The sequence below is a fragment of the Dromaius novaehollandiae genome, chromosome 11 (genome assembly GCF_036370855.1).
Source record: "Dromaius novaehollandiae isolate bDroNov1 chromosome 11, bDroNov1.hap1, whole genome shotgun sequence".
NCBI classification, from domain to species: Eukaryota; Metazoa; Chordata; class Aves; order Casuariiformes; family Dromaiidae; genus Dromaius; species Dromaius novaehollandiae.
In genome coordinates this window covers 25,954,205-25,972,720 of record NC_088108.1, presented here as the reverse complement: position 1 = coordinate 25,972,720, position 18,516 = coordinate 25,954,205, and positions in this window count along the sequence as shown.

Genomic DNA, 18,516 nt, shown 5'->3' with positions numbered 1-18,516 from the left:
TATATAAAGTAACGGCCTATCCAGTTGCAGCAGAGCTCACTGGGGAGGCTGGGAGGTGGGGTGAGGCGTATCTAACGGGGCACGGCAGAGGTCATTCGTTAACATCTTCCTTAATGACCTGGCAGAACGCATAAACAGCATGTTAATGACCTGGCAGAGAAGATAAGCAGCTTGTCAATGAAATTCCCGAGGAAACCGCGATGTGAGGGGTTGTGCATATTTCCACAGCCCGGGAAACATGAAAGGCGCCTAAATGGCTGGAAACATGTGTAAGAAACTTAATGATTTTTGTTAGGAAAAATCTAATCTAACCTATCTGGAGCAAAGTGATTAAAAACTTGTCTGAGCGGGGAGCGAGGCGTAGGAGACGGTCACAGCGAGAGCACCGGCAGGAAAGGTGGGTCACTGCTCCGCTGCAAGAAGGAAAAGCCCCGTCGAGGAGCAGAAGCTGGAGGAAAAATATGCAAAAGATGCTCAAAGACACCGACCTGGCTTCCTTCGGCCAGCGGTGCCTACAGGGAGTCGCGGCGCCATGCAAATGTGCCGCAGGGTTTTGACACCGGAGGAAAAGCCACCGAGGGCGATGCCCGAGCGGGAGGAGGCCTTGGGCAGCCTCCCCTCGCCGCGACCTGCGGCACCCGGGGCTCTGCCTCCCGCCACGGCTCCGGGGCTGCTCCAGCGTGGAAGCCCGCGGGCAGCTCCGGGAGCCGCTGGTGATCCAGCCGGCCAGGCCCGGCTTTTCCCACCTCTCCATTCGAGGCCGAGCCGGGCGGCTCGGTGCCGGGAGAGCGCCCGCAGCACCCCTACTCGCGCGAGCGCCCGGGTGATCTCACGGGGATGAGCTAAGCGCTGGCGCTGGCTGGCACTTACGTCGGAGGCTCCAGAGAGTCTGTGCGCGCTCGGCACGCGGGGCCGCGGTGCTGCCGGCCCGCCGGAGCCGGCTCCCACCCTGGCACCCCGCATGCCCCAGCCTCCCGCACCCCTAAAACGCAGCATCGCATCGTTTCTGGACCGCGGCTCCCTCCCCGGCTGCGGCCGCCCTGCCCGCGGCATTGACGGGCCCGCGGAGCTCCTCCGCACCCCGAGCGCCGGAGGGGCAGTGGCAGAACAGGAACCGGGAGAAAAGGCGTTTTTATCTCGGCGATCGCAAAAGGGATAAACTGACTCCATGAGGAGTTGCACAGCAGCATTTCTTTCGTGGGGCTGGTAATTTGTGACACCGAACATCGCTGAAAGTATCTTAATTGCTGTTTATTTGGATGGCTGTGTCGGTTCGGGGTGACGTGTCCCGGAGTCTGGAAGGGAGGAGGGGGCAGGGTGCCGGGGAAAAAGCAGATTTTTTTGACTTGCTGCCCAGAACCACAAAAATGTCTTTAAAGAATCCCTCCCTCGCCCTAACGAGCTCCTCGGGAGAGGAGAGGAGCTCATGGAAAGAAGAGATAGAAAGATAGAAGGGCAGAGGGTGGGGGTGAGGGGCAAAGACATGGGAAGGAGACAGACAGACACACACGGAGCCATTTGCATGTTTTATGAGTCTTTGATTCAACGTATTTACAACCTCAGTGCTAACACCCCGGTGGGAAGCTCTGGAGATTACTGTATTTACCCTCCATCGCGCTTTACATCTTTATCGAGCGATCTGGCTGTCTCGCCGCTCCGCTTGCCACGGCTCTGCCGGGCACCAGCCCCCATTTGCCACAGGGAAAGGGGGGGTCTGAGACCAATATATCCACTTCTGAAGCGGGACAGGCCCCGACCTCGTGCAAGGTGCCCACGTGTGAGCATCCCAGGACCGCGGCCCACGGGCAGCATCTCACCCAGGCGCGGCAGGGCTGCGGTGCACCGCATCCCCGGGCTCCCGCGCCCGGCCGGGAATGCAGGACAAGCTCTGCAAAGCTCAGTGCCGGCATGGCAATTTCTGCCTTTCTGCCCAGAAAAAGGGGTTTTCGGCAGGAGCCTGCAAAACTCGCCGGGCGCCGTCGTCCTCCGGGGCACCCCGCCACCCCGGCGTGGCCGCACGCTGCGCCGAGAGCAGCTGGCTCGCGCTGGGTTTAAGTAGCGCCGTGTTTCCAAAAATCGCTCCGTGACCCCAATTAGCACTCTGGAGAAGGAGATAATGAGCGCTGTTTCTAATGCCCTTTTCAGCACGTTTGGTTACGATGGATGTTATGATCAGTCAACGCGCGCCCGTAATTCCTCCGTTCCTCCCAGACCCTCCGAGGGTGCTGAGTGGTGATCAAGGGAAGCTTTCCGAAGGATCTGGCTTCTTTCTGCTCTTGGACTTCCCCCAGATAATCATGATTTTTCTCTGATTTAGACACCCACACAAAAAGAAAAGCTCTGCCAAGAGAAACCAGAGGATAATGCTTAGCCTCAAAGAGGCTCGTTCCTTGCTGGTGGGGTATTTTGTATCAGCATTTTGCCGTTTTAACCAAGAGCACTTGCTCCAGTTGGCTGCGAGTCCCCCAGCATCATTTCCATTCCATAATTGGGCAAATGTTGCTCTTCATATCAGATCTTCAGTGCAAGCACTAACTAGTGTCTGCAAGCCCAACTGCTCTTAAGTGAATAATAAGGCATATTCAAGGAAAATCTTGTACTTTTTCTCATCTCTTTTCTGCCAGGAAACTCATTTTTTGGGATACCTGCGGGAAGCAAAGGCAGCTGAAACACAGGCAGCTCGCAAGCACAGGCAGCTCTTGCATGACTATTCATGGGCAACCTTCAGAGTATTTGCCTAAATGCGAAGCAGATTTGGAGGAAAAATAGGAAACCCGCAGCCCTGTGAAAGGCAGAGCTGGGGGAGCCGCGCGCCCGGCCTCTGTCCCGGCCTCCTGCCTGTAGCTCTCTGCTGCTGCTGAGATTCATCGCGGCACTGAAGGAAATCACAGCACTAAAGGAAGCTGCTCTGATACCTCCTTCGGCTCATTTATACTGCTTTCTTTTTTTTCCCCTGACATTTAAATCTTGCTCCCTAATAACGCTACAACTAGAAACAATTAAGGGGTTCAGTGAGCAGCATCCATTCCAGCGGTGCTCCTAGAGCGTGTCCAGCCGGGACAGGCCCTTTCCCCAAACCCGGAGCAGGGAGGGAAGGAGGGAGCAGTGCCCGCGCGCCCCAGTGCTGCTCATCCCGCCGGAGCGGCTTCGCCCCTCCTCGAGCCGGGGGGTGCAGAGGGGCCGAGCAGCCGCCCATCCTCGCTGGAGCCCCATGAAGCAACCGAAAAAACAGAAAAAAAGCAGCAGCGGAGCCTCCACTCATCCCCGGGGCTCCAGGAAGGGTTTCATGGGGAAGGGGGTTGCTCTGGTTTCTGCGCTCACTGCTGCAACCCGGCTTCGCAGCGGCCCACACCCCTCCACTGCGAGGTCCCACTTTGCCATAAACGACGTTTAAGAAATAAAGCGAGAGGCAGAGCTGTCTTTTTCTCAATGAAGCGGATCAAAGGCAGCCGTATCTGCGAGGCAGACGGCAATTACGATCCGCAATCGCCCCGCAGCCGCCACTGGGGAAGCGACGCCGAGCGCAATACGGGCGGCCGGGGGCTCCTCGGGGAGACTCACCGAGCAACGCACATGGCAAACTCCGATGTATGGCAGAAAGAGACACGACCGCCCTGACCAGCGCCGTCCCGGCCCCGCACGCGCTGGGGTCTACGAGCCCCGGGCTGGGCTGTGGTGGCACCGGGCAGCAACGCGGGGAAGAGGGATGGGAAAGTGCATGGATTAGCAGGAGGCGGCTTCACACGCCCGCGGCATCGGGTCACCCCCATCTGCGTTTCAGCAAGGCTGCCGTCATCCCCCGTTCTTGGGCCGAGCTGCTGCCCGATGAGCCGAGCAACCTTTGCTGATCAGACAGTGCAACGAACCTTGTTTTCCCTATGGCTCCAGCCCCTCGGGATCCCGTCCTGGCAGCTGGAAACATATTTAGCCATCACAGGGATTTATTGTATTGCTCAGATGGGTAACACGCAGCTACGGACTGTGCTTGCCTGTTTGCAGCATGCGGCATCGCCGGCTCCTGCTCCGGGTCACGGCGGGCACCGGAGCACCGCGCTCGGCCCCGGCCCCGCCGCTCGTGGGATCGCGGCCGTTTCCCAGCCGCTCGCCGAAGCGTCTCAGACTTCAGCACACCTCACCCAGTTCTCCCGGCTTAGGTTTAAATCTCTCGGCTCTCCAAAACCAGCCAGCAGCTCTACTAGCATCTTGGAGCATTGTCCATGACAAAGTTAAATAAAGGTGGAAGTGGTTTTTGAAAACTTCCCATTTTCACTGCAAAAGCAAAGGATTTTTTAATTCAAAAAATGCAGCTTGCAGCTGCAGGTCCTTTTAATTGAAAAGTGTGTGAAAGGCATGCAGACAAAAGACATTTTTTGTAAAAAAAAGAAGTTCCTGAAAGCCCAATCCTTCATCAAAAAGGGCCGCAGGCGGGAGCGGACGGCAGGCGGGGGGTCACGGGGCTGCGCTGCCCCAGCAGTGCATTTTGCTGGCGGCAGCCCTGGGATGGGGGGTGACGTCCCCCCGGAGCCGCTGCACCCCGCGCACCTGCAGCTGGCCCGTGCCTCCCCACCCGGCCCGTGAACCGGGGTGTTTGGCCAAAAAAACCCAAGAAAATGGAGCTAAATGCAGATGCTCGGTGCAGGCTGGTCCATCCCGCGCGAGAGGGGGACGCGCGGCCGGGAGGGAGCCCGGCGCCTGCGTGGCCCATGCGCTCCCCGGCCGGGGACACGGGGCTCCCGCGGAGCAGCCCAGACGGGTGAGGCCCGCTGCTGTCAAAACATTTCAGAAAAATACTCATAAAGCACAGCCAGGCTTCAAAACAAGTTAAAACAGAGCCGCCAAGGTCTGGTCACCTCATAAACTACAGATAAAGCCAGGAAGGCCTCACCAAGGCAGGTTTGATCTTCCTCCCTTCCTGTATCTCTTTCATAAACATCTTTGGGAGCCACAGGAGAAGAATCTTATTGATGAAGTCTGAAAACTAACATCCTATGGCGTTGGGAAACCCCGGCTAACTATCCCACGCTTAATCTTCCCTGCCCGTGGCAGGGCCAACCTCGGCGGTTCTGCCAGCTCTGCAAAACCGTTACCATCCCGGCCGCCAAATCTTCCTGTGTTTACTTTAGGCTGATTCCTGGCCTAGCACCTCACTAAAGAAGAGAGAAAAAGATGAAAAGAGACCCTTTAGCCAACGCTTTTCTCCTTGCTGCCCGACCTTGGCCAAAGGAGCGGGTAACGTTGACGTTGGAGGAAGCATCTCAGGAGCTTTGATGCAGCCTTTTGGCAGCCGTGCCCATGCAGGAACCAGGGCCGGGGGGCACGGCGAGGGGGCACACGGGGTGCCGCGAGCTCACGGCGAGTCTCGGGCACCCACGTGCCCGGCAGTGCTCGTCCCACCACCCCGCAGCAGAGCAGGGGGTGGAGGAGCTGGAAGGAGCCCCGGGAAGCCGGAGAAGAGGGACCCGGAGCAGAAGGCACGCACAGAGAAAGGAAGGACAGCGAAGACAGAGATGCAAAATAAAGATGACAACGGGAGCAGCGGGCACAGAGGGACCCTCAGGGGTTTGAGGCATTTCCCGCTGACCCTGGCAGGACTCTGGAGTACTTCGTGCCTCGCAGAGCGGATGCCCAGCTTCAGGCACGCGAGCACGAGCGCGCCGGTCCCTGTGCCCAGATGCACCGAAGGCTGCGCTGGAGCCGGCGTCATCGGGCAGCTCCTCCCCGGTGGAGAAACCAGCTCTGACTCGAACGGCAGCTACGGGGGTCTTCAGCCAGGCCCAGTATTGCCAGCAGAAACAATTTCCAACCAAAGGAACGGCCTGTTGCACTAGAAATATTTTTTAATGTGGAAAGTGTTCCTCTCCCTTCTGCTGCTCCTGTGCTACCGCTGCTGGAAGGTGTCAGAAGTGGGAGCTTGGCTCCCGCGCGCCCAGCTCGCTCCGAGTGGGACGAAGCTGCGTGACAGACCACCAGGAATGTGGCACCTTTCCCAGCATTTCCAGGCCGCTCACCGAAACCAAAAGGCTGCAGAGTCACGGTACAGCTGGGCTTGGAAAGGACCTCTGGAGATGTCTGCTCCAACCCCAAGGATCTGAGGAACCAGTCCTTTATTGCCGCGGGAGAGGACTTGCCACAAGGTCCCACAGGACCTTGGCCTGGGGCCTCTGCTGGTCACCTACAGACACCATCGGGGACAGGGGACGGCGTAGCAAAGCTGGCAGCTTGTGCGTGGCACCAAATTATTCAAGCTGTCAAATCTAACGCTGACACTGAAGAATTGCAAAGAAATGTAATGATAGCGTGTAACAGGGCAATAAAACGGCAGATGAACTTCGCTATTCATAATTGCAAAGTGATGCACATCAAAAGCGTTACCCCCACCGCACGCGCGCAGCGACGGGCTCCGTATCAGCAATTACTGCTCTCCAAAGAGATCTCGGAGACGTTGCGGAGAGCGCTTTGAAGACATCCTTGCAACGATTAGTGCGAGTCAAAAAAGGCAAGTGGAATATTAAGAGCTCTTAAAGCAGAAGCGGAGAACAAAGGAGGAAGTGTCATTACTCCTTCATCCTGCGGATGAAGCTGCGGAGTCGCTGCGTCTTGGCTCCAACTGACCCACAAGGAAAACAGAAGGGAAGGTGCAGAAGATCTTAGCAATGCTGCTGAGCAGTTTGGGACAGCATCGGCGCAGAGTGAGCTCGAACGGGCTGGGAGCCCTCGGCCTGGGAAAGAGTGAGGGGAGGAATAGCCAGATGTGACAGCGGTTTATAAAAGCGTGAACAGACCAGGGAGTTAAGCAGGAAAAAGCAACAGTGTTTATTAATCCCTGCAGCATCACAACCCGCCATCGCCGATGGGATCCTGCCCCAACGGGGGCCGAGGGGAGCTGGGAGGCCGATGCTCGCCGGGATCCCCCTGCGAGTCCCCGACCGCTGGGGACACGGGGGACCGTGGGGCTCCGCCGCCGCCGCTCCCTGCCCGGCTGCTGACTCACACCGGGTGGGACGAGCGCGTGGCTTCGGCAAATATTTTCCAAAATGCAATAGCTGGGGCCGTGTTTGCTCTGTTTATCGCTCTGACGTTACTTATTTCCCACCTGCAGATTAAAGCTCGGGGTGGGGGGGCTGCCAGCACCGCAGGCAAGCAGCTGGGGGGGTGGTGGCTTTGACATGGAGGAGCGGGGTGAGGAGGAAGAAGAGCCGCTGGCCGCCCCAGCGCCCCGTTTTCCAGCCACCTGCGAGCCCCCTGCGCCGGGCTGTACGCTGCAAACACAGCCCCTCGGTGGAAGAGGGGCCTGAAAGGCAGCACGGGCTCCCTTGCTGCAGAGCAGACTCATCCTTCTGAGTCTTTTCTCTTTTTAGAGCATCCTCAGCCCCCCCTCGCCCCGATGCCCTAAAAGCAGCAGGTTCCCAGTTTACTGTGGGACACCAAAGAGGGGCAATGCCCCGAGGAGGCCCAGCGTACCCCGGGATGGATGGGCATCCCCAGGACAGACAGACCCCCAGGTGGGCAGACCCCCCCAGACGCTCGCACTGCTTACACGGAGGGTGTTCACCAGGATGGGCTCAGGACAGGTTCCCGCACCGGGCGCTCCGGGGCTTCCCACGGCATCCTCACCTTCCCTGGCCGCTCTGCTGAGCAGCAGGCACCTCGCAGCAGCTTAGGGAGGAACTCAAGGATTTGGATCCTGTTTCATCCGTAATTCCCCTGATATCCGATCCCTGGGGAGGAAGAAAGGATCCCACTGGCCCTTTAGAGGGGACCTAGAATCGGCTGCTCGGCAGCGCTAGGGCAGCCGTGCGTGAGCCATGAGCCCTTCCCCGTGTGCCGACGCCTCGGGTCATGCCACCCAGATGCGGGCTGCAAGCAGGGCTCACCACCTTCCCCCCGTTATTTCTTCCTTCCTCCTCCATTTAGACAGCAGCTTCTGTAACCAAGGGAAAACCCAGCCATTCACAAAAGCGGCTTTTTCATGAGGCTGAGATCACATCGCTGTTTGATTTAAACCAAGGGCATTTTCCCTCCAAATCCTGGCTAATTCCTCACAGATATTAATTATAACTCATTGCACCCAGCCCGCTGGGACAGCAGCTCTTCAGCAGGCCCCATCTGCAGCCACCGCTCCTCGGGCCACACAAGCCCCTGGCCCAATGCACTGACTTAAGTTAGACTTGGACCCTCAATCCCTTCACCGTGGCTTTCTTTCCATTTCCCTAAATATGGGGGACGTGGAGAGGCAGATCTCGCTGCTCCAGCCCACGCAGGTGACAAATGATGCCTTCGCAGAGGGTCCTGCTCCTCATGCAGGTGGTGCTCATCCCATTGCAGGAATGCACAGATGCAGGCGCGGGATTCCTCACCACCAGCTCCCCAGCTCCAGCACACAGCACATCCCAGGAACAAGATCCTCCCACACAGCAGCTTTATCCTGCACATAGAGCTGCCCTCAAGCTCTTTTCAGAGCCTGAGGGCACCAAAACACCTTAATGGCCCTGAGCAGCCTCACCTGGGGCCCCATCTAAGCTCAGCCTGGGGCCCTCGCTCCCTCCCCAGGCTGGGCTGCAGGTGTGCACGGCTCCAGCCCTGGCCCTGGCTTGGCTGCAGAGCTGCAGTGTGAGTCCTTGGCTCTTGGATGGACCCCTTGGTTGTACGCTGGAGGTTGTCTCCAGCCCTGGCTGAGCCCTGGCTCCTGGAGGGACTTTGCGCCTGTGTTGCAGCCTTGTCTCCAGCCCTGTCTCTGGCCCTGTCTCCTTTCTGTCCTGTCTGGGCTCCCAGGATGGGCCCTGGACCTGGCTTTTGGGGCCCTGGGGCGTGGGGCTGCCCTAATGCAAACCGCGAGGTGCAAATCAACCACGGAGATGTTGCCGGAGCTGCTACAGCCCCAGGCGATTTGCAGCTCAGCCAGCGACGACCGTCTCCCCGTGGCCCCTCGGGTGCCCCCGGCCTGCCCTCGCCTTTGCCGTGCAGCCCTGAGCCTCACTGGCCCCTCGCTGCTCATTAACGAGTCCTCGCAATGAGGCATAACGAATCGTAAATCAACCACCGCCATCAGCCGGACTGCCAGCTCCTTGGCACGGCAGCACCGGCACGGTGCCGCTGCGGGACCCCCCGGGAGCCGCGCCGTTCCCTTGGACTTTTGCACCTTGCAGACTCCGGCTTAATCCGGGAGCAAACAGACGCCGGAGATAAGGAGGCCAGGTGAGCCGCCGAGCCCCGTCTCCCTCCGCCCCGCGCGCCGCCTTGTTTTCTTTGCGCCCAGCCCTGGCCCCAGGCTTTACGGGTGTTTGCTCTGAGCTCAGCCCCATGGCATGGAGATGCCGGCGTATCCAAAGTCTGCATGGCCCGGCGGGCCCCACGGCATTCCCCGCGCCGTGGCACGCTTTGCCGTGGCTCCGGGGGCTGCAACGAGCTTTGCCGGCCTCGGAGAGGGGCAGGTCGTGGGAAACGCGGCGCTGCACGGCACGGGCTGCCCGCTCACCGCCTCCCCGGGAGCATCGCTAGGGACCCGCCGCGGTTCCTGCACCGCCCTGAGCTCGCCCGGGTTTGCACCGGCTCGATGCCGCACGGCCAACACGGAGCAAAATCCACCGGCCGACATCTCGGGCGACGAAACCGCTTCCATCTCCGTCTCCGCCTCGTGCTCGCCGGGAACGCGGGGCCGGCCCAGCCCCGCCCGCACGCGGTAACTCATTAAGCGGCGATAACGCAAGCGCGCGTTTGAAGCCGCCGTTTCCGCCTCGGGTTTGGCGGGTTTTCCGCTGGCAGCGGCGACTCGGTCAAATAAAAAGAATGAGGTGGAAAGGGGTGGTGGGACGGGTCGTAAAACGGCAAACATCTCCCCCACATAAGGAAGAAAGGTGGAAAACAGCCCATCTGCAAAAGCAGCAGAGAGGCGGGGCAGGCGGGCGACAGCAATTCATTTCTCAGAAAGCAAAGTCTGGAAAAAAGCTCTCCCCCAAGTTTCCATTTTCAGGCACTTTCTCCCCCTTTACTCAAACTCTTTCAGGTCAGAACAGGGAAAAGAGGGCTCGCTTGCACGGGGGGCACTCGCCTCCCCGGGCCTCCTGCCAGGGCACGGACAGAAACCGCCCGGCCGACGCTCCCGGGGAGGCGAGCGGCCGGTCGCTCCACGTTTACCAACCAGCCCGGCCTGGCTTCGCTCAGGGCATCTTTCGTTCCTCCCCTTGCAGCGCGACGTGGCCCCGTGCCCAGCGGTCCTCAAGCATTTGGGTTCCCCTATATATTTAGCCTGAACTTGTCCTGTGACTAACCCCTCCGAGGCCCCTCTGCAGCCGTGCTTTGCACCGGGGAGGGGGTGTTGCAGGCATTGCCCTGATCTTCTCTGGATGAGCAATTAAGACGTCTTTTCTCACTTTGTATCCAGCAGTGAGAGCTTCTGCTAGAGCCATTACTGGTCTCGCACAGCCCCACTGTCCGGACGGGGGATGTTTCCCCTGCAGTGTTCCTCAAATCTTTCACTGAGGTATTATTTTCTAGGGACCATGAGCTTAATTAAAACATTATTCATTATAACTTCAACACCTAGCAATGCCTCGAAGAGCTCTGTGATTCCCCTCTGAACAACCACGGGAGCAGGATGCCCAGCGCTTCCGACGCTGGCTTAGAAATATTTGGAAGTGCTGCAAAACTGCCGGTGCAGCCGGAGCGGGGGCTGGTGCTCGTCCCCCCGCGAGCACTGCTGCTGCCGCGTCCATCCACAGCTGTATTTGAGCTGCAGGTATCAACACGTGTCGGTCCCCGGCTGGCTCCGCAGTTACGTACATCCCAGAAGCAATCACATCCATAGGAAACATTTTTTTCCCCCCAGAAATGCCCAATTCCCTCTTTCCTTGACGCCAATCCCGACGGGTTTTTTCTTCCCCTTCGCCCCAAGGACAGCCCGGCGCTCGCTGCCCCTTGGCCACCACCGAGGTCGCCCCAGGCAGCGGCCACGATGCAATCCCAGTCCCATCCCAGCCCCTCCGGGAACGCAGGGCCGGTGGCTCCCACCGCCCCGGACCCATCCCGCCGCCGTCCCTCCGACACGGCCGGACCGACCGGCCTGAGCAGCGCGGAGAGGTCAGAGCTCAGAGAAACGAAACAGGGGCAGCGAGAGCGGCTTGGAAGAGGAGCTCAGGGCAATCAAAACACACTGTCCCAATATTTTCATAAGCTTTTGTTTCAGTTATGACTGCCATTTATTTCTAAATATGTTTTTCTACAATTAGCTTAAATTTCAGGACAGCTGAAGCAGAAAAACTAAACATTCGCTAATTTGGAGAGTTTTTTCCCTTTTTTTGCGGTGAAAGAAAAAAACTCAGTGCTGATCTGTTCACAACGAAGTTGATGAATCGGCCCTTTTAATAGAAAAACGATTTCCTCAGACAGTTTGCAGCCGGATCTATTTAGTCTCGCAGCTGAGCCGCTGCCTCCTCCCCGAGGCTGGGGAAGGGCTGGGCGTCCTCGCCACGTGCCGGCCGCTCCGCAGAGTGCCCTCGGCGGGATGCTGCCGGAGAGGCCGGGCGCACGGGAGTCCTTCCTTGCCTCCACGCTGTCCTTCCGACTTCTTTGCCTTCTTTTGGGGTGCTCAGACCTGCGCCAGGAAAAGCCATGCTGCTCCCACTACCTCCAGTCTCCGTTTCACCCTTTTTCCTCTATTTAGGCCTCAAACGGCTGTGGCTGCGGCTCCGCTGGCGGGAGCATCGCGGTCCCTGCACCACCGCTGCCTCCTGCGTGGGGAGCAGCCGCGTGGAGCCGGGTGCATTTGCAAAGGGGCAATAAAAACGTCACGGAGGAACCTGGCAGGGAGGCGGACGCAGCAGGCGCGAGCTGCTCGGCCCCGCCGTGCCCCGTGCTGAAACGCTCCCAGGCCCTGGCACCGGCTTAGCGCCCCGGGGGGCCGCCGGCCCGGCGCTCGTGCGGCGAGAGAGGATCCCGGCCGCGGAGGGCACGGCCGAGGCAGCGGGGAGAGCCGGGCCCAAATTCCAAGATAACCCCGGGCAGATATACGGCCGGACCGGAGAGACCTGCCCTCCCGGCTGGCGGTGAGCTAAAGCAGCCGCGGCAGGCCGAGCCCTGGGCGTAAATCAGCGGCCGGGGTCAGCGGCCGGGGCTGGTCCCGGTTTGCACGGCTCATGGGGCAGTGAGGGCAAGGAGCCACGGAGCCAGCGGGCAAAATCCCCCTTGGGGCCACGGTACTCCCACGGCAGCACTGCTGGGATATTTCCCACTGGAGCATCTCCCAATGGGGCATCTCCTGCCGCGGCATCTCCCGCCATGGCATCTCCCACCACGGCATCTCCCGCCACGGCATCTCCCACCACGGCATCTCCCGCCGCGGCATCTCCCACCACGGCATCTCCCGCCGCGGCATCTCCCACCATGGCATCTCCCACCGCGGCCGCCCCCGGAGCCGCGTACCTGGGAGCCGCTGGCCGGCAGCAACGGATGCCGCGGCGAGGAGCAGCCCCCCCCCACCGCTCGCAGCCCCCCCCCCCGCGCTCGCAGCCCGCCCCAGCGCTCGCCTCTCCCCGCGTGCACCAAACGCAGATAAGAACAAGTTAAATTTATCTTCAAAGAACCCCCAAAAGCGACTCTCTCTTAACCCCCTGCTCCCCGCCTCCTTCCTCGCCGGTATAAATCTCTCCTTATCTCAACTTCCAAGGAGTGGGGCTGGGCAGGGGGGGGGGCCAAGGGGGCGCGGCAGACTTTTTCTAAGCCAAAAAAATCTCTGGTTTGTATTAAAGAGGCAGGATAAAAGAGCGCAAAGGGTCCCGCTGCGAGCATAAATAATGCAGGATGGGCTGTTTGCAGAGATTTACGCCGGGCGGTTTTCGAGTCTCGGAGAAACACAAAGGCCCCAGCGGCACGGAGCAGAGCCCGGGGAGGCTGGTGTGCTGCACGGGGCCCGGGGGGGCCGGGGGGGCCGGGGACTCCCACCCCAGCCCCGTCCGCCGGCAGCGGGGCCTGGAGGGGAGCCAGGGGCAGAGCGAGGAACCGCACCGTGCTTGGGATGGGGAAGGGAGGAGGAGGAGGAGGAAGGAGAAGGGGAAGAGGAAAGGGAAGGGGACAGGGATGGGGAAGGGAAGGAGGAGGTGAAGGAGAAGGGAAAAGGCAAGGGGAAGGGAAGGGGAAGGGAAAGGGATGGGGAAGGGGACAGGGACGGAGAAGGAGATGAGGAAGAGGAAGGGAAGAAGATGGGGAAGGGGATGGGGAAGGGGAAGGGAAGGAGAAGGAGATGAGGAAGAGGAAGGGAAGAAGATGGGGAAGGAGAAGGGAAGGAGAAGGAGAAGGTGAAGGTGAAGGAGAAGGGAAGGAGAAGGGAAAAGGCAAAGGGAAGGGGACAGGAAGTGGATGGGGATGGAGGAGGAAATGGGGAAGAGGAAGGGAAGGGGATGGGGAAGGGAATGGGGATGGGAATGGGGAAGGGAATGGGGGAGGAGATGAGGAAGGGGAAGGGAAGGGAAGGGAAAGGGGAAGGGGATGGGGAAGGGGATGGAGATGGGGATGGGGAAGGCAATGGGGAAGGGGAAGGGAAGGGGATGGGGATGGGGGAGGAGATGGGGAAGGGGATGGGGTTGGGGAAGGCAACGGGGAAGGCGATGGGGAAGGGGAAGGAGCCCCGCGCGGCAGTGACCTGCGTCTCACACGCTGACACATGCTCCCCCCTGCTGAGCGGACAAAGGAAACCGGGCAGACACAGCCAAATTCCTCAAAATTATTTTTTCATTTTCTCCTTTATTAGTTTTTTATTAGAGGGGAAAATAAACCTAAGCTCACGCTGCTCGAGCGCTGCCTTCGCAAGAAAGGCTCCCGGCCGCGCCAAAACTCCCCTGGGCTCGACGCGCGGGGCCGGCAGCTCTTCCAGCCCCCGAGCCGACGGATCCTGCTGCCCGGCTGCCCTGCAGCCCCCCCGGGCAAGCGGCCCCCCAAGGCTCCCCGGCCTCCGTGTCCGGGTGTCCGGCAGCGGCGTGGGCCTTTCCTCCCACCTGCGCCAGCCCGGCTGCCTCCGGGTGCTGCAAGAGCGGCGGCAGACGCGTGACGCCAGCGGGAAGGGGACGTTGTGGCCGAGGAGGGAGTGACACCGGGGTCGGGCCCGGAGGGTGCAGCCGAGCCTCGCGGACTGATGCGGCAGGGGGAGGATGCGGCCCCATGGGAACCACTGGAAAAAGCCTTTGACCTTCCCGAACCCTTGGAAAGGCTGAATTGCAGCTCCTGGGGGGCGGGAGCGAGAGGGATCAGTGGGCACCGAGTGCAGTGCATCACTGTGCTGCATCGCCGTGCTGCATCGCTGTGCTGCACGTTGCAAAAGCAGGACGACTCCAGGACCCTGCCAAGGGGACGAGCGTTTGCTCGCGCTGTCCCCTTCGGGCCCTGCCGCTGCCAGCAGCACTGCGGGGTGGCTGTGCTGCTCCCTCCGACGGCAGGACGCCGGGGCCACAGTCACGGCGAGGCGCTGGGGCGCAGTCCCCATGTCACATTCCCGGGGGAAGGTTTCCAGAGTTCAGGCCAACCCGAGAGGCAACGCTGCGGGCTTCGGGCCCCGGACCGGCACGCACTCCCTCGGGGCTGAGCTCAGCTCCCCTTGGCAGGGGGCTCGGGGGGAACAGCTCGGCGACCCGAGAAGACACAACCCAGCTCCCGCGGGCCAGATCCTGCCTCCGCCTCGCGAGCTGGAGCGAAGCGCCGTGGGATTTGCATCAACAGCAGTCGCTGCACCGAGAGCGCAGCCAAGCACAGTCCGAGAAGCTCCGTCCCCCCCGGCCTCAGCGCTCCCAGCCGGAGCCGGTGGAAGGGGCAGAGCCGCCTCTCTCCCCCCAGCGCGGGGCTTCCTTCGGCACCCACCTCGCTATAGCAGAGCACTAAAAATGCTCATTATCCGGGAGGGAACCGCCACGACCGAGCAGCCCCGGGTGTTAAGCAGGCAGCGAGTCCTGGCACAGCCCTTGGGTTGCACCCGGCCGCGCACGGTTGCGTTTGCCATTAAACCCCTGCAGCAAAGGAAGGGGTCTGGGAAGCGGGGGGCCGGGAAGGCTCCCTCCTCCCAGCCTTGAACACATGCACTTAAAACCGGGCAGGACGGCGTTTTCAGAGCTGCGGGGGAAGAAAGGATAAAAGCAAGGTGGCAGGAGAGAGAGGAACAGGGTGAAAAAGAGCAGATGGGGGACGGAGCTGAGGGGAGGACACTGCGGGCTGGGCGACTGTGAAGCACCCCAGCCGCCCTCCTCATCCTCGCCGCGACCGGCCGCGGCTCTGCGGGGCTCCCTGTGAGCAGGGCTCTTCCGCGCCGCAATTAAAAAGCTCAAGTGGAGACGAAAGCTGCAGGGAACAGTGGAAGAACCGGATTCTCTTTTATTTGATTTTTTTTTTTCCTCTGGAGGATGCTGCATTGAGCCGAACGCGACAAATATGCCGGGAATGTTTGTCCTCCGGGCCCAGCGGGAGCGGGGCTGGGACACGGCACCACGGCACCTCGTCACCCGGCTGCCGCCGCGGAGGGGGGTGAGGAGGGACCTGGGTGCCGGGGGCACCGCGAGCCTCCCCCGTGCCGCTCCCAGCCCCAGCCAGGCCCGCGGGGCAGCCGCACAGCCTGCCAGGGCCTGGGCTAATTAACAGCCCTCGTTAAAAACATACTGCAGGGGTGCGAGGAGGCTGCCCCCGCCCCATGCACGTATTTCCTTATTTACTTCCATTTCGAAAATAAAATAATGCCTCTCCGCAGCCGCAGGCGCCCCGGCGCCTGTTAAAGCACCGCGTAGGAAACTGTAAAGTGCAGAAAACGACCCGATCGGCCTGACCCCAGCAAACGCCAGCTGCAGCCCAGCTGCAGCATAAACGGGGCAAAGCAGCATCGCCGCCGAGCTCCGGGAAGCGCCGAGGGACGGGGCGCAGCAAAGCTCCCCGTGGGGCTGCCTGGCCCTGGCCTCCGGCTTTCCCTGCCCACGGAGAGAGGATGCCGAGAGAGTCGGCAGCCGGCTGGAGTGGTGCCCTGCAGCACCCGCACGTGCCCTGCAGCACCCATGCAACCTGCAGCACCCACGCATGCCCTGCAGCACCCATGCAACCTGCGGCGCTCATGCATGCCCTGCAGCACCTGCACGTGCCCTGCAGCACCCATGCATGCCCTGCAGCACCCATGCAACCTGCGGCGCCCATGCATGCCCTGCAGCACCTGCACGTGCCCTGCAGCACCCATGCATGCCCTGCAGCACCCGCATATGCCCTGCAGCACCCATGCAACCTGCAGCCCCCATACGCCCTGCAGCCAGGCCCCCAAAACAGACCATGGGAACCATCTGCGTCAGCTCGTCTAAACCAGCCTCCAGCGCGAGGGGAGGGGGCACCAGCCCTGGCTCCCCCCGGCCCGGCCGGGCAGCACCAGCCAAGCCCGGCACCGGGACAGCCCTGGCTGGAGGCACGAGTGCCCAGCAGGGGAGGTGACGGGCTCCCGTGCCACCCAGCCCGGGGGGGACGTGTGGGGGGAGCAGCCTCGCAGAGCGGGGAGTGGGACGCTGCCTCCGTCGCCACGCTCCCTCCCCTCGGTGAACCGGCAGGATGTTTACACCAGGGTTTCTGCCTGGTGCAAGACACACAAAGCCTTGAAAAAATAAAATGAAATAAGGAGAAAAGAAAAAAATCCCCTGTTGTTCCCTGCAGTGGGGGGAAAGTAAACACAGCTGCTCCTCCGGCCCCGAGCAGCACCCACACGCGCCCCGGCCCCGCGGCGGGCACCCAGCCCTGGGCTGCAGCACAGCCCCGCACCCCTCGCGGGAGCAAGCAGCCACCCCGGGGGGGTCCGGCAGGCAGGGCTGGCCTCGGCTATCACCTCACTTTTGGGACCCGAAAGCCGCAGCTTGGAGGGTTTGGTGCCAGGGCAGCTGCGGGGAGCAGCGTGAGCCGCTGCAGGGAGCGGAGGCGGCAGGATGCGGCCGGGGCTCCGGCCAGCGCCGGGGATGCAGCAGGCTGCGGCCGCGTGGAGGCCGGGGTGAGGCTGAGGTTGAGCATCAGGAAATGCTTTGGAGCTCCCGCTGGGTCCGGGCGGCAGGACGGGCTCCTGCGGGGAGCTGCGGCTCCGTGCGCAGCGGGATGCCCACGGCCCTGTCGGGTGAAGAGCTCTCCCATCCCCCCGCCTAGCAGATACATCTCTTTTTATTGCATTTCTCTCTCTTTTTCTCCCTCACGCTGCAGCCCGGGGCTGGTACGTGGCCCTGCCGAGCGCCGGGAGCAGGTTGTGTTAGCTCGTGTTGCTGGGGCGATGGGTCCGGTGGGACTCACCTGCGGACGCTACGGGTCCCCCCGACCTGCGAGGTTGCACTCAGCCTGTGTGTGTGTGTGTGTACGTGTGTGTGCGTGTGTGTACGTGTGTGTGTGTGTGTGTGTACGTGTATGTGTGTGTGTGTGCGTGTGTGTACGTGTGTGTGCACGCACACACACAGGCAGCAGAGCCAGATTGCAGCCGTGAGACGGTGGCTCCAGGCACCTCATTGCATCTGGGATTTCCCATATCCTTTTCTTCCTCCTTGATTTCAATGCAGGAAGCAGGTCCTGGCACAGCGCTTGCTGCAGCTCCCCGGCCCTGAGAGGTCCCCACCCTGCCTGGCCTGAAGCTGAGCAGACATGAAACGTTTCCCATGTTTGCTATGCAGCCGCATCAGCTCCAGGGCAGAGCGGCCGATGGGAACCGTCTCGGCTGCTTCCCCCAGAGTGACGCTCCCAGTTCTGCGTTTGAATAAACTCATCTAAACGCCGTGCACCAGCAGAGGTACCAAATCCCCACTGATTTCACGTTAGCCGTGACCCGCTCGGCAGGGTTTCAGCAAGAGGCCCAAGGAGGGCTGGGGCCAGGAGGCCTGGGAGCCCTGTGGGGGGGCTGGGTGGTGACCCAGGCTGCAGGGTGCTGGGGGCTGCGGGGATGCTCGGGGCCGGGGCGCTCGGGGCTGCAGGGGCGCTCGGATCAGGGGGGTCCAGCTGGGGCGCCCGAGCTGGGGGTGCAAGGGGCGGGGGTGCAAGAGGCAGATGGGCAAGGGGCAGATGTGCAAGGGACGACGGTGCTTGGGATGGGGGTGCAAGGGGCGGGGGGGCTCGGCAGAGGCTGCCGGGCCGGGCCCGGGGCGGCGGAGCAGCCGCTGCCGCCGCCGGCCGGTGCGTGGAGCTCGCCTGGCCCCTAGCGCCCGCGCCGCTCCACGGCACCGGCTGGGTCGCACCCGCCGCGCCGCAACAGCACGGACCGGACCGGCACAGCATGGCCCGGCACGGCACAGCACAGCATGGCCCGGCACGGCACAGCCCGGCATGGGACACTCCAGCCGGCACGGCACGGCCCAGCGCACCACGGCACGGTGCGGCGTGGGCTCGGCACGGTCTGGCACAGCAGGGCTCAGCACGGTGCAGCATGGTGCAGCCTTGCACACCACGGCCCACCACAGCCCGGCGTGGTCTGGCACGGCACGGCCCCCCTTGTCCCGGCTCTGCCCCCGGCCCCAGCAGCCAGCGGGCGAGAGTCAGGCAGCACGTCCGGGG